We start from the raw sequence: 10911 nt of genomic DNA, 5'->3' as shown, positions 1-10911 counted from the left end.
TCTGATAAAGACTCATGTAATATTTCAGCTTCATTGATAAACTTCTTCCTTACCTTCTTTTTGGCCCTGCAAGGTGACCTAGATTTATTTGTCTTCCTCATCTCCCTTCTGCATAGGTGTCTATGAGAACTGTCCTCTTTATTCTATATTCTTAGCTCAGGTACTCACAGTTTCTCTCCCGGATTACTGTGATCAAACAGGCCTCCGATCCATTCTCCAGCCAAATGTCAAAGTAATCTTTCTAAAACATAAGTGAAATCATGTCCTTTCTCTTAAAATCTTTTAGATTTCCTCCCTTTCCTGTCTGTGAAAAATCCAAAGTTCTTAGTATGGCTTAGAAGAGGCTTCACGTGAACCTTAGCAACTTCACCCTCATCTCCTCTGATGCCCCACTTGCTCTCTAGTCAAAAAGACCTTCTGAAGTTTTCTGAAGGGGCATTATGTTTACAATTTCTGTATCATTTTATAGTTGTCTGTCCTTTACTTTGAATGTCTCTTTTTGCTTTTCCATGTAATGATTTCCAATTTGTAGTTGTAAATTTAACTCACATTTTCAAGGGTGAGCAATATATTGCTTTATATATAATAGTTTTTAAAAAGGTCAAAATTAAAATATTCCACAAAGAAATTGTAGCACAGTCATAATATCAAGTCATTATATACCACTCTAGAGATACACATGTAGTGATATAAAAAACTATTTGTTGCTCTCTTTTAAGGTTATTATTGGGTTAAAATCAGTATATTCAAGGTGATTCAATTTTTTAAAAATTAACTTTATTGATGTGTAGTTTACATACTATAAAATACTGACATTTAAAAAGTACAGTTTGATGGTTTTTTAAAAAGTGTATACTACCATGTAACCACAATCACAATCAATATATAGAATACTTTCATTACTCAAGGTTCTGCTATTCCCTTCTGCTATTCCCTCATGTTCATCCTTGGCCCCAGGCAACCACTGATTTGACTTCTGTCACTATAGGTTGGGTTTTTTTTTTCCTGGAGTTTCATATGAATGGAACCATAAAGCATGTTTTTTTTGTGTGTCTGAATTTTTTCTTTTAGCATAATGACTTTTAGATTCACCCATGTTGTCCTGTGTACCAGTAGTCCCTTTACTTTTATTGGTGAATAGCATTCGATTTGGACATTCAGTAATTTATTCACATGTTGATGGATGCTTGGGTCACTTCCAGTTTTGGCCTATCATGAATAAAGCTTCTATAAACATTCAAGTACAAGTCTTTGCATAGACATTTGTTTTCATTTCTCCTGGATAAATATGTAAGAGTGGAATTGCTCAGTTGATTGGTGTCTTCGTCCATTTGGGCTGCTATAACAAAAATAGTATAAACTGGATAGCTTAAAAACCAAACATTTATTTCTTACAGTCCTGGAAGCTGGGACGTCGAGATCAAGACATCAATAGATTTGGTATCTGGTGAGAGCTCTCTTTTTAGTTTGTAGATGGCCATCTTCTTGCTGTGGCAAGGGACAAGGTGGTCTCTCTGGGATCTCTTTTGTTAGAGCATAAATTGCATTCATGAAGGCTGATATGGTTTTGCTGTGTACCCATTCAAATTTCATCTTGAATTGTAGTTCCCATAATCCCCATGTGTTGTGGAAGGGACCTGACGTGAGGTAATTGAATCATGGGGTGGTTACCTCCATGCTGTTCTCATGATAGTGAGTCACTTGTCATGAGACCTCATGGTTTTATAAGGGGCTTTTCCCTTTTGCTCAGCACTTCTCCTTGTTGCTGCCTTGTGAAGAAGGGCATGTTTGCTCCCCATTCTGCCATGATTGTAAGTTTCCTGAGGCCCCCCTAGCCCTAGCCCTTTGCAACTGTGGATCAATTAAACCTCTTTCCTTTTAAATTACCCTGTCTCAGGTGTTTTCTCATAGCAGCATGAGAATAAACTAATACAGTAAATTGGTACTGGGATGTGGAGTGCTGCTGTAAACATACCCCAATCTGGAAACGACTTTGGAACTGGGTAATGGGCAGAGGTTGGAACAGTTTGGAGGGTTCAGAAGATGAGAAGATTTGGGAAAGTTTGGAACTTCCTAGACACTTGTTGAGTGGCTTTGACCAAAATTGTAATAGTGATATGGACAACAAAGTCCAGGCTGAGGTGCTCTCGGATGGAGATGAGGAACTTGTTGGGAATAGGAGTAAAGGTCACTCTTGCCAGGCAAAAAGACTGGCAGCATTTTGCCCCTGTCCTACAGGTTTGTGGAACTTTGGACTTGAGAGAGATAATTTAGGGTATCTAGTGGAAGAAATTTCTAAGTGGCAAAGCATTCAAAAGCACGCAGAATATAAAAATTTAGAAAACTTGCAGTCTGATGATGCAGTAGGAAAGAAAAATCCATTTTCTGGAGAGAAATTCAAGCCAGCAGCAGAAATCTGCATAAGTATCAGGTAGCCAAATTGTAATCACCAAGACAATGGGGAAAATTCAGAGGCATGTCACAGGTCTTCATGGCAGCCCCTCCCATCACAGACCTGGAAGCCTAGGAGGAAAAAATGGTTTCATGGGCCAGGTCCAAGGCCCCCGTGCTGTGTGCAGCCTTAGGACTTGGTGGCCTCTATCCCAGTTGTTCCAGCCATGGCTAAGAGGGGCCAAAGTATGGCTCAGGCCATGGTTTCAGAGGATGCAAGCCCCAGACGTTGACATCCTCCATGTGGTGTTGAACTTGCATGCACTGAAGTCAAGAATTGCGGTTTGGGAAGCTCTGCCTAGATTTCAGAGGATGCATGGAAACACCTGGATGTCCAGGCAGAAGTTTTCTGTGATGGTGGAGCCCTCAAGGAGAACATTTGCTAGAGCAGGGTGGAAGGGAAATGTGGGATAGGAGCCCCTACACAGAATCCCCAATGGGGCACTGCCTAGTGTAGCTGTGAGATGAGGGTCACTTTCTTCCAGAGCCCAGAATGGTAGATCCACTAACAGCTTGCACTGTACACTTAGAAAAGCTGCATATACTCAATGCCAGCCCATGAAGTCAGCTGGGAGGGGGAGGTACCCTGCAAGGCCACTGAGGCAGAGCTGCCCAAGGCCATGGGAACCCACCTCTTGCATCAGTGTAAGCTGGATGTGAGACATGGAGTCAAAGGAGATCATTTCAGAGCTTTAAGATTTGACTGCCCCACTGGATTTTGGACTTACTTGAGTACTGCAGCCCCTTTGTTTTGGCCAATTTCTCCCATTTGTAATGGGTGTATTTACCCAATGCCTGCACCCCCATTGTATCTAGGAAGTAACTAACTTGCTTTTGATTTTACAGGCTCATAGTTGGAAGGGACTTTCCTTGTCTCAGATAAGACTTAGACTTTTGGGTTAATTCTGGGAAGAGTTAAGCCTTTGGGGGACTGTTGGAAAGGCATGCTCGTGTTTTGAAATATGACGACATGAGATTTGAGAGGTGTCAGGAAAGGAGTAATGTGGTTTGGCTGTGTCCCCACCCAAATCTCATCTTGAATTGTAGTTCCCATAATCCCTATGTGTCATGGGAGGGACCTGATGGGAGGAAATTGAATCATGGGGGCAGCTACCTCCATGCTGTTCTCATGACAGTGAGTGAGTTTGCACAAGATCTGATGGTCTTATAAGGAGTTTTTCCCCTTTTGCTCAGCAATTCCCTTTGCTGCCACCATGTGAAGAAGGATGTGTTTGCTTCCCCTTCCACCATAATTGTAAGCTTCCTGAGGCTTCCCCAGTCATGCAGAACTGTGAGTCAATTAAATCTTTCCTTTATAAATTACTCAGTCTGAGGTATTTCTTCATAGCAGCATGAGAACGGACTAATATAAAGGCTCTACCCTCATTACCAAATCACCTCCCAAAAGCTTCATCTCCTAATACTATCTCATTGGGGGGTTATAATTTCAACATACGAATTTTGGGAAGACACAAACATTCAGCCTATAACAATTGGAAAGTATACGATTACTTTACAGGATACTGTCAAACTGTTTTTTAAAGTGATTGAGTGATTTTATATCTTCTTTTGGTTAATGTCTGTTTAAATCTTTGGCTACTGTTAATTTTCCTTTTTCTGGAGTTGTAAGGTTTTAGAATTTTTTTTTTCTGAAAATAAGTTCTCTGTTTTATGTTTGTATCACTCAATATTATGTAATATTTTCTCCCTGTCTTTGGCTTCCTCTTTACTTTCTTAATACTTTCTTTTAAAAAATAAGAAGGTTTTATGTGATTGTATTTTTGTAAAAAGTAAAACATAGACATGCACACACCCCTTTGAAATACAGAAAAAACCTGGAAAGATGTACACATGGTACATACCTCTGGGTAATGAAAGTGATTACCTTTAGGTGGTATAATTATAGTTCATTTAAAATTTTCTTTTTTTCCCCTAACTTTCCATAATATACATTAATTCCTTTTGTAATTCAAAAAATATTATATATGATACATGAATAACATTATAATAATTATATATATATATATCATTAAGTGATACTCCTCCTCTTGTTGATATTCTTAACGTGTCTTTCTTTCATCTTTGTATTCCTGTTGACTCTCTCAGTATCTGATAGAGCTGGTGCACAATACAATTTGGTCAAACTCATTTAGCAAATATTAATTGAAAACCTACTATGTGCCAGGAATGTACTGGGTACTGGGAATGCAAATTATATATGAAACACAGATCTTGCAAATAAGTAATTTATAGTTGGATAATCTCTCTATTGTCTATTCCTACTATAATGCCTTACTAGCTACTTGAAAAATGTGTCAATGAATGAAATGAAGAGATTATAATTGAGTCTTGTATTTCTTAGCACGATATTTTTTCCCAGTCATGTAATTGATTTATTTGACAATGATTTTTTGGCTTATTTATTAGGGTTCAGCACGAACAATTCAAATAAATTGTCTGTACACAGGTTTTTGCCTGAAATGGCTGAATCATGTGGGCTATTATTCTGAGGTCTCTGAAGGGCTGATGAATTTTAAAAGGAGAGGTATAGGGTGGAGTCTGGAAGATGAAAAGTTTTTCATTATGTTTTTCTAGGTGAGCTCATCTTAAATAAAAGTAGAGTTTGAGTCACCTGCCTGGCATGGTAACATTTTCCTTTTTATTAGAAGTGGTCAGATCAGATCTCAAGTCACTTAAGATTATCTTAATTATTAACACAACTACAATCATTCTTTACATAGATGTTGCATATGTATTACTTGGTCATTAGAATCAGGACAACAGTGTCATACACATAATCAAATTGAATGATTTCATTCTCTGGCTCCAATCTCATGATACCATTAAATAATATCCTGTGAAACATAAACTTCAAAATATTGGATATATTTTTGTTGGTTACTATGTTTGGTAACTGAGTATGATATTGTCAGCTATGGTTACTGTGTTTGAACCTTTTTATAATAAGGACAAATAGAAATGGTGATTGCAAGAAGTCTCAAGACCTGTGAATAAGGAAAATAATTGTTCTTTCAGTGGATACATTCTAGTTACCTAGCCATTTGTGTGTAAATATAAGAAATGAGGGGCAGAGAAATACTCTTGGATAAATTGAACATTGTCTACCTTTTTAGTAGTGGAATGTCTTTTTTTATAAGCTAATATTTGAAGGGCAGGATTTTTGCATGTTAAGCATTTATGACTGGAGATTAAAGCACATTTACTTTAATTTTATGATAGCATTCCACAGGGTGAGAATTTTTGCAAGTGTTAGTTTCATTCTGAAGTTTACTTCTATCTTCCGTTTTGAGGATAAATCATTACCTGTAGGTGGAAATATGTATCTTAACACATTTGGTAATGACTTTGGAGCAGGAAAAAAATATTTTTTTGAGTACAAACATAAAAAATTCTCATAATGTTTAGCTTTTCTAGACAGAAACATGTTTCTAGGAAACACAAGAGAGTTGTCTAACTATTGGTGAGTTCTGAACTGTTTGTTAACTTATGTTAAATTGAACTAGGGTAATCCTTTAATCTGATCAATAAATTGCCCAATTACATTTACTAAACCTTTTTATTAGAGGTTTAGAGCTAGCTTGCTGGCTAGCTCATGATCACTGCTTTAGTCCTTTTACAGGGCAACTGATTATAAAGTTCCTTAAAGCAAGAGGACATTTCTTACACTTTCCAATTTCATCCAGTAGTTGATGGGAACAGTGAGAGAAAGTCTGTGGAGACACCAGTGAACTTTGTCTGTTTTAGATCTATATAAGAGAACTCTGAAAGGGAGACAAATGTTTTTCATATGGTTAGAAATTGCTGGAATAAGTCAATCAACCACTTGGGGAAAGGTGGCTTCTATTGTTCTGCTATAGCTTCCTCTAAAACTTAATGATTGAAGAGAGTTCTTGGAGGGAAGAAGGAGTGATGTAGATTTCTATCTTCAATAATTAAAAACCAATAAGCTGGGACCAAAGTCTAACCCAACTGTAACATTACCATCTCACCGATAAAGTCAGGATTTGTTTAAGTTTCTAAGCTTGTAAATTTGTAAATTAACTTATCACTACCTCAATATCCTTATTTATAAAATTGAGATAATCCTAGCATCTATGTCATTGACTTATTTTGCAGTTTCATGAAATCATGTAAATAAAGCTGTCAGGACAATGGCTGACACATAATGGCAGAATAAGTATTAATAATTATTATTACTATTAGTACCACTGTTACTGCTATTATTTCCCACTTTTATTATTATTACTATTACTGATATCTCACCAGTTCACCTCTGGGTCCCCATAATGTTTGGCAGTAAAATTTGTAAAATCAACAATGCTCACTCTTCATTATTGAAGAAAATCAAAAGGTAGCATTTCCCTTCTGGGAGAAAGCATCCTCAAACATTAGAGAATGTTGAATCTCACTAAATGAGTAGAGGAAAACAGTTTAAGCCTTCTGGGCCTGCGGCTTGGAGGCAACAAGTGCCGTGGGAACCTGTCTGTGCCTGAGCCAAGGTCCTGAGGCACAACAGTGTTTCCCACTGGGCTGAGATAGTACTAAAGATGAGCTAAAGTTGGTGATAATCAATTTATATATTTATTTGGAAGTATAGGTCCATGATCTCTTTTCCACAATTCTGAAATCTAACGAATCCAAAAATAAAGAGGGTTTTTGGGGATAGGGGCAGACATTTATCAGTAAAACTAACTTGACCAGCCCTCATTTGGGGGCAAAATCTGAACTGATGTGAGTGTACTGTACAGTCTTCATTAGCCTTAAAGTGAATACTATATGCAATGATTCAGAAGCATCAATGACTTTGCATATGGAGTGCTCCCCTAGACCCCACTGGAGGTATATATAACATAAAGCATATGCATTTTTTCCCCTAAAGTGTGAAAAATTCTGAAGTTGGAAACACATGTGGCCCCAAGCTTTGTGGGTAGGAATTAAGAACTATCCCTATTCACAGATTTACTTTGTTTAGTAATGTGAGCAGACCCAGTGTCACCATTATTTCCTCCTCCAGCCTCCAACTCTGAATGCCTGCTCCTTGAGAGGCTGTCCCTGATACAGGTAGAAGGCAGACAGATGCCTAGGCAGATAGGTAAGGGTCCCTGGCAAAACCCCACCTTCAAGCCTGAAACAGCCTGAAGGCTGAAAGACCAGATGAAACCTGTGACCCAGAGGAAGAACTGCCCCTGTTTGCTTGCTCTTTCCCGACTGATTCTTTATGAATAGTCCCTTTCAACCAATTGAATGTTACCTTTTTCTATACTAACTATGACTTCTCTGGGAGTGCCTGCATGCAAACTGGGAGAATAGGGTAAAGCCACCAGGAATGCACACCTTATGCTGGGGAGGAGCCTAGCCTCTTCAGCTCATATGTGAAAGTCCTAGCACTCCCCTGTGAGATGGGAGGCTGCTGGCCAGACCCCTCTCTTTGTTGAGAGCTCCCCCTTTACTTAATAAATTCCACCCTCCTCACCCTTCAATGTGTCCATGTGCCTAATTCTTCCTGGTCTTGAGACAAGATCCTGGATTTAACTGAGCTAAAGAGCAGAAAATCCTGCACTGTCTTTCACCTCTATGCAGAGCCCTGATGGGCTCCCAGAGAAAAGGAAGGCCATTGAACCAAGGTCAACAGCCATGACAGACTGTGACTTTTTTTTTTTTTTCTGCACTAGAGAAAGCAATCCCTTCCTACTTTTTCGAAGCCAGGGTCAAAATTTAGAGACTGTTTGGATGATTATGATTCAAACCGAAGGATAATCTCCCCAGTGAGATTAGACTATGAGACCATGGACCTAGCATTTTTGGTTCCAGCAGGCCTTTGCATGTTGGAGATTTGGTTTCTTCTCTCTGGTTTTCAGTTTGGTGTTCAGTTTAGCTGTCCTAGTGTGCTGACTCTACCTTGTCCTACTTCAGTTATGCAGCTAGCTTTTGGTATAGCTCTGGGGTAACTCTCTGACATTTCTTTCTGCTCATCTTGAAAATTAAATACCTCTGAGATTTAGGTTGGAAGATCAGTATTTACTGATCAAACCAGAGATATAAGGCCATGGTAAAGAGACAGAAGTTTCCTAGGCCTAATTAAGGCACGGATGCTAACAATGACATATTTTACAAAAGAAATATTACACTGGAAGGGCATTCATTTAGTAATGAAATCCCAGAAATAATTTCAAATGACAGAAATTGTTAAAATACCATGGAGGAAGGGAACCTTGGTCATGGGAGGTGACTTGCCAACCTCAGTGTTCTGTTGAAACTGATGTCAGAAAACCATCTAACCAATTTCCCTTGCTTTATTGCTGTGTTTTTTCTGCCTAGAGGAAAAAAATACACTGGTCAGAAGATGTAAGAGTCCAAGCTCCTCGGTTGTTCTAGTTCTTGTTTCACGTTCTATTTATATAACCACGTTTGTGAATTCAGGTAGTCAGAGTTTCCCCAAGGCAGGGAGCTAGTCATGGTGTGTGTGTGCTAACAAGCCCTCACAACTGAGAGGCTGAGGCTGTCACCCAGAGAGTACTTTTTGCAGGCAGACATGGCTTCTCCTGAAGCAACCTGCCCTTGCTTCCAGAGGGTAGATAGGTGGTCAGGTAAAGCAGACAACAGGTAACTCCTCTTGTTGTCATCTTCTACTAGAGTTTTTCTTTCGGAAGCAAAAACATCTATTTTAATACTCTTTATTTGTTTCTGAGGTTAGAGTACATCAGGTTGACAACAATAAGTCAAATAAAAAATATTTACTAAGTATCTACTATTTTATCCACATTGCACCAGCCTTAGGGGCATGCAAAAGAAGCAAAGAAATGTTCCTGCCCTGGAGAGACAAATCTAACAAACTTTGCACAGGAAGAAAACATTTCTGCAGCAAAACCAGGGCAGATAAATGTGGTTGTTTTGACTGACAGTGGGGAGAATCTGGGTCTAACTCGGTTAAAGGAGAGAGAAAGAAAAGCATGAGTTGACATGTTAAGAGATTCTAAAAACTGTAAACAGAGAGGAAACTTCCAGGTCTACAGGGGACAGGCAGGCAATTGGAGATATGACTAAGGCTTTGCGTAGGTGGTGGGATGGTCTGTTGACCTGGAGAACTCACGTCCTACTTAAAGGGGCAGTTGCTTCAGGCCTAGCTCAGGAGTTGGCAAATATTTCCTTGTAATGTGACAGATAGCAAATATTTATTCTTTTCAAGACTCTCCTGTCTCTGTTGCAACTCAGCTCTGCAACTCTGTTACCTACGGAAGCAGTCATTGACCACATGATTACTGGATGGGTGTGACTGTGTTCCAGTAAAATTTTATTTACAAAAACTAGAGGCCATGGTGTGGTCACCATAGTTTTCCACCCTCTGCTCTAGAGCTTATGGCTGTTGGATCTGAGTTTTCAAAGGGATGTAGAAGTCAAGATTGTGATGTGAAGTATCTTGATTTTAACATGTTGAATTAAAACATGTTTAATGTCATCTGATACAAGCAAAATCCTTTCTATGACCTCATTTGCAATTAATTTGCATACTTTGGGTAAGATTTGATATGTATTTTAAAGATAAGTAGGGTTTGATAACTGAAGAGGAGAAAGGAGGGTTTCTGAGAAGGATGAATAGCATGATATTTAAATTAGCTTAAATTCATACTGACATTGTTTGATTACCACAGCACCAATAGTTCAGCTTCTCTATCCATCTGAGCAGCCCTCACTAAAATCCAGCCCTTCTTGCAATAGCTTTAACTATGCTTTGTTATTCTTTGGATGAGGTTTTCTAAGAATCTATTGTATTAGGGAGCCCCAAATCTGTAATTTCCTTCTAATGAGGTCTGTTAATTTGATGATAGCATAATCAAATATAAACACCACCCTTCCTTGGTCTGTAGGGTGCTTCATAATGAGATGGATCCAGAGGGGCAGAGAGTTGCCAGACACATTAAAGAAACTGGTGTCCCTAACTAAGGAAGGACTTATTAATGATTTTAGTCCCAAAGGAAGAGACACACAGAAAATCTTCAGAAAAGAGAAATGGCGATGGTGAAATCAAAGCAACCCAGATGGCCTATAAACAGGCTAATTATGTGGAAGACCCAAAAGCAGCTCTGAAGTTTCTTTCCCAGCTGCCTATGGAGTCTGCCAGGTAGCCAGATGCTGGCAGGGAAAACGTCTTCCACAGGTCATCAGCAAAGTGGTGCTCCACATTAAAGCAAACGATAACCCCAGTACTTTCCTTTATGCCACAAAAGAATATTTCAGATCTTTACGAAAAAAATTTTAGAGAATTTATAAACCTCCATATTATTCAATGAATAAGAATTATGCTGATTGTTTTTGTTGCTGGAAAAACACAATTGCAGAATACCACATATGTTTTTGTGTATGTACATATACATATTATCAGAATAAAGAAAGAAAATGATTCTGAGGTATCTTGTTAATACATTGTAATTTAGAGATAAA

The sequence above is a fragment of the Chlorocebus sabaeus genome, chromosome 20, assembly GCF_047675955.1.
Source record: "Chlorocebus sabaeus isolate Y175 chromosome 20, mChlSab1.0.hap1, whole genome shotgun sequence".
Lineage (NCBI taxonomy): Eukaryota > Metazoa > Chordata > Mammalia > Primates > Cercopithecidae > Chlorocebus > Chlorocebus sabaeus.
This window is presented reverse-complemented; position numbering follows the sequence as displayed.